Source organism: Capra hircus, chromosome 1, assembly GCF_001704415.2.
Source record: "Capra hircus breed San Clemente chromosome 1, ASM170441v1, whole genome shotgun sequence".
NCBI lineage: Eukaryota > Metazoa > Chordata > Mammalia > Artiodactyla > Bovidae > Capra > Capra hircus.
The window spans coordinates 113416918-113422869 of NC_030808.1; positions in this window are offsets into that span (position 1 = coordinate 113416918).

Consider the following 5952-nt stretch of genomic DNA (forward strand, 5'->3'; position numbering starts at 1 on the left):
ACAGAACCCCTAAACATGAAGATGTGCCCCAAACTGCCCCCACCTGCCAAGTTTTCTATGCTTGACTTTCCTCAAAACTGTACTTCATTTTGTTTCACTGAGTTCATGAGTGTAGAGATATTTATAGTTTATTTCAGTACTGAAAGTGAAAGTGAAGTCGCTCAGTCGTGTCCAACTCTCTTCGACCCCGTGGACTGTAGCCTACCAGGCTCCTCTCTCCATGGGATTCTCCAGGCAAGATACTGGAGTGGGTTGCCATTTCCTTCCCCAGGGAATCTTCCCAACCCAGGGATCGAACCCGAGTGTCCCGCATTGCAGGCAGACGCTTTAACCTCTGAGCCACCAGGAAAGCCCTGTATATATTTCAGTATTAGCACACAAAAAAAGTTAGAATTCTCAGGTCCAAAAATATAAAATTAGATGCTAGGCTGACGTAAGTCAAAGGTCAAGGTTAGGAGACCTTCACTGCCCATCTTTTGATTTATTCTTGTTCTTAGTGACTTTGCGGAAATATCACTTTTGAAAGGCTCTAAAAATATCTGTCAATAGCCTCTTTTCTTCTAGATAGGGTGACCATATTATCCAAACAAATGTGAGTAATTATGACTTGATAAAGATTTTACTTCTACCTGTGATGAACTGTCTTAGAGGTGACATACAGGAATCTGGAACATCTCAAGGTTTATGGGAGTGGTTCATAAACCTTTGGAAAGTGAGCAACCATTTTTGAGTGCCTCCTGTATGAGGAGCTAAGCTAGGGGGTTATCAGTTAATTTATGTTATGACTCAGTGAGCTGGCTCTTTATATTTTCTTATTCTCTGAGGAAAATTGAAGCTTAGAGAGCTTTTCCCCAAATCGTATGGCCAGTAAATGACAGAGGTTGGATTTGAATCCAGGGACAGTTCTACCATGTAATAAAGCTTCATTAGATTTTAAAGATTCCAACAAAATCTACTTGGTAAATTCTTTTAAAATAGTAGATTTTTATACATCTGAAACTGTTTAAACAAGGGAATTTCTAGAAGCAGGGGAAAGTCTTTGAGGCTCTTTGAAATCTTCACAATCTGATTTTAACAGGTGGTACAAAACTCCTCTTTTTCCTAACAGAAGCTAACTTCGAAAAAGATCTGATTTGGAATATTGACATAATTAAAGCTATCAGGTAATTTTCTTATTTTCTTTATAAGATATTAGACATCTTGAATCATTGCTTACAATAATCTCGCTATATGTGAACCATAAAGTCTATCTACCATAAGGATAAATGAAGTTTTCATAGTGAGCAAGGGTAATTTTTCTATATTGTTAAAAATATATTTATACTGCTTTGCACATCAGCTTTGGTTTATAATCATGATACATGAAAGCCTTGACATGTGACTATAATCTAGAAACATAATGAATATATTTATAATTTTGAAATAACAAGAGAATCACCCTAATGTAATAGAAACAACATAGCCCTGGGCTTTGTCCTCATATTGTCACAAGGTGGGTGTAGAGGTTTGGGTAATGCCTTGGTCTCTCTGGAACCAGTCTCTTCAGCTATCAAATTTATTGGGTTGGACCAGATGATCTGCAGGTTCCTTCCAGTTTTAAGGTTAAGAATCCTCAGAATGAAGGGATCAGAGGGGAGAAATACTATATTGAAGAGGTTTTGTGCGCTCTGAGCTGCCTTTTAGAAAGTTGGCAGTAGCCTTTAATCAATCATGAACCAGAGGGCAGAGCTGCAATGTGAGAACTGAAAATTTCTTGCTCTTAAATTTTAGGTGCATTTCTGATACTGCAGGGTGGTTTAAATGTCTCTGAGTGCCCGAATGCCACACAAAGCTCATATCACTCGAATCATTATGAAACCTTCACAGATGTGCACAGGAAAGATTTTTCTGAGGAAGTTGGAAAAATGAAACTGTAAATGTCTTCCAGCTGGCATGCCTAAATGTTCTTCATCTCATTGGAGACATGTTCAGGTTAATTTCTGCTGATGACTGATAGCTCATCCAAATGTTACTCAAGATAATGTGAAGCAATTTTTCTCTCCTAGTGATGAACTCAGATAAGAGGGTGATTATTGGGGGAAAAAAAAGCAACTAACATTTCTTAATTGAAAAAAATGGTATCATTACAAAAACACAAAATTAAATTATAATAACTTTTTGAAAAAAAAGACTCAAGGTTGGAACATAAAAAGCATAAGGCTAATTACACACATGCATATGCTGTGCATTCTAGTTAAGTACTGAGGGAGTTAACACCTTCGTGCCTAGCTGGTTTAGGTCATGCCATTTACATCCTGCTGTTCACAATAATAATGATAAGAGATGGGCTGCCTGCTATCACTAAGTACCAGATACAGACCATATGGCAACAAGGCAACATCAAATTTTTAAAAATAGCAGTTTTCGCAAGATTTAAAATAGTTTGATAGGTTAAAACATGCAATTTACTGCACATTTCCTTAATTCCTTTAAATCCCTCTTCTCATCCTGGCATTGTTGCTGGCTGCTCTTCAGCCATTTAATGTGAATGTGAAAACAAGCAAAGCATGATTACAAAAATCACATATCCTGGAATATAAGTTCTTTACTTTGGACCATTTCCTTCTTTAAACGACAGCTTCTCTCTCTATAGAAACAGCAGAGTTCCAGGAAGAAAAACATAAAAAGGGATGACAAGCTATTTAGAAATATGCATATAGGCAAACACATATGATGTGAAATGATTTCTTGAAAGTAAAGATAAAAATAATGTAATCATAGAATATTAAAGCTAGAAGCCATCCCAGCACTCTTCAGATTCACCCCATTGCTTTACAGGAAAGGAAACTGAGGCAGAAATGTGTTAAACCACCCTTCCGAGAGCACATGAGAGTTATTGACAGAAATGAGTCTATCATTTAGGCCTACTGACTTCTAATCTAGTGCTACTCCAAAATCTGTATATTATATGTTTATAGAGTTAAAGATAATATGATTTCAAATAATTAATTTATGATGATTGATTGAGAAACTGTGTGGTGTACAACAGGTAAGCAAACCCGGGACTTCATGATTAAAAACAATATATTTCTAACAAATACAATATATACTTTGAGGAAAAAGTTGAATACCTCTTTAATATGATTTTACCTGTTAGCTGAATTAGTGAGTTGCCCTAATCACTCTATGCATCAAAAAAATTTGGTATCAATTTTATAGTCATTTCACCAATTGTTTTCTCTAAACAAATTTAAAATGGTGTATGTTTTGATGATGATATCCTCTTTTGTAAAATGGGTCGAGGTGGTCTAAAAGGTCCTTCTCCACTCCAGCAGATTATGGTTCTAGTGTACCTTGTTCACAAAGAAGTTTGACTTTTGAAGCTGTGATCAAAGGATTCAAGGTAATTACACTTTTGCTGATTTAAAAAAGCCATCACTCTACAGTGTTGGTTAAAGTTACATTTTTGTTTAAGATAGCTTTATAACTTCAAATTATACCTAGATATCTTAGAACATCATTCTCAAGATAAATGTTTAGAAATTTCTATCTACTATTTTTTTTTTTTTTAAATTTTAAAATCTTTAATTCTTACATGCGTTCCCAAACATGAACCCCTCTCCCACCTCCCTCCCCACAACATCTCTCTGGGTCATCCCCATGCACCTGCCCCAAGCAAGCTGCACCCTACGTCAGACATGGACTGGCGATTCAATTCTTACATGACAGTATACAAGTTAGAATTCCCATTCTCCCAAATCATTCCACCCTCTCCCTCTCCCTCTGAGTCCAAAAGTCCGTTATACACATCTGTGTCTTTTTTCCTGTCTTGCATACAGGGTCGTCATTGCCATCTTCCTAAATTCCATATATATGTGTTAGTATACTGTATTGGTGTTTTTCTTTCTGGCTTACTTCACTCTGTATAATTGGCTCCAGTTTCATCCATCTCATCAGAACTGATTCAAATGAATTCTTTTTAACGGCTGAGTAATACTCCATTGTGTATATGTACCACAGCTTTCTTATCCATTCATCTGCTGATGGACATCTAGGTTGTTTCCATGTCCTGGCTATTATAAACAGTGCTGCGATGAACATTGGGGTACATGTGTCTCTTTCAATTCTGGTTTCCTCCGTGTGTATGCCCAGAAGTGGGATTGCTGGGTCATAAGGTAGTTCTATTTGCAATTTTTTAAGGAATCTCCACACTGTTCTCCATAGTGGCTGTACTAGTTTGCATTCCCACCAACAGTGTAGGAGGGTTCCCTTTTCTCCACACCCTCTCCAGCATTTATTGCTTGCAGATTTTTGGATCGCAGCCATTCTGACTGGTGTGAAGTGGTACCTCATTGTGGTTTTGATTTGCATTTCTCTAATAATGAGTGATGTTGAGCATCTTTTCATGTGTTTGTTAGCCATCCGTATGTCTTCTTTGGAGAAATGTCTATTTAGTTCTTTGGCCCATTTTTTGATTGGGTCGTTTATTTTTCTGGAATTGAGCTGCATAAGTTGCTTGTATATTTTTGAGATTAGTTGTTTGTCAGTTGTTTCATTTGCTATTATTTTCTCCCATTCAGAAGGCTGTCTTTTCACCTTGCTTATATTTTCCTTTGTTGTACAGAAGCTTTTAATTTTAATTAGATCCCATTTGTTTATTTTTGCTTTTATTTCCAGAATTCTGGGAGGTGGATCATAGAGGATCCTGCTGTGATTTATGTCTGAGAGTGTTTTGCCTATGTTCTCCTCTAGGAGTTTTATAGTTTCTGATCTTACATTTAGATCTTTAATCCATTTTGAGTTTATTTTTGTGTGCGGTGTTAGAAAGTGATCTAGTTTCATTCTTTTACAAGTGGTTGACCAGTTTTCCCAGCACCACTTGTTAAAGAGATTGTCTTTACTCCATTGTATATTCTTGCCTCCTTTGTCAAAGATAAGGTGTCCATATGTGTGTGGATTTATCTCTGGGCTTTCTATTTTGTTCCATTGATCTATATGTCTGTCTTTGTGCCAGTACCATACTGTCTTGATGACTGTGGCTTTGTAGTAGAGCCTGAAGTCAGGCAAGTTGATTCCTCCAGTTCCATTCTTCTTTCTCAAGATTGCTTTGGCTATTCGAGGTTTTTTGTGTTTCCATACAAATCTTGAAATTATTTGTTCTAGTTCTGTGAAAAATGTGGCTGGTAGCTTGACAGGGATTGCATTAAATTTGTAAATTGCTTTGGGTAGTATACTCATTTTCACTATATTGATTCTTCCGATCCATGAACATGGTATATTTCTCCATCTATTAGTGTCCTCTTTGATTTCTTTCATCAGTGTTTTATAGTTTTCTATATATAGGTCTTTAGTTTCTTTAGGTAGATATATTCCTAAGTATTTTATTCTTTTCGTTGCAATGGTGAATGGAATTGTTTCCTTAATTTCTTTTTCTACTTTCTCATTATTCGTGTATAGGAATGCAAGGGATTTCTGTGTGTTGATTTTATATCCTGCAACTTTACTATATTCATTGATGAGCTCTAGTAATTTTCTGGTGGAGTCTTTAGGGTTTTCCATGTAGAGGATCATGTCATCTGCAAACAGTGAGAGTTTTGCTTCTTCTTTTCCAATTTGGATTCCTTTTATTTCTTTTTCTGCTCTGATTGCTGTGGCCAAAACTTCCAGAACTATGTTGAATAGTAGCGGTGAAAGAGGACACCCTTGTCTTGTTCCTGACTTTAGGGGAAATGCTTTCAATTTTTCACCATTGAGGATAATGTTTGCTGTGGGTTTGTCATATATTGCTTTTATTATGTTGAGGTATGTTCCTTCTATTCCTGCTTTCTGGAGAGTTTTTATCATAAATGGATGTTGAATTTTGTCAAAGGCCTTCTCTGCATCTATTGAGATAATCATATGGTTTTTATTTTTCAATTTGTTAATGTGGTGAATTACATTGATTGATTTGTGGATATTGAAGAATCCTTGCAT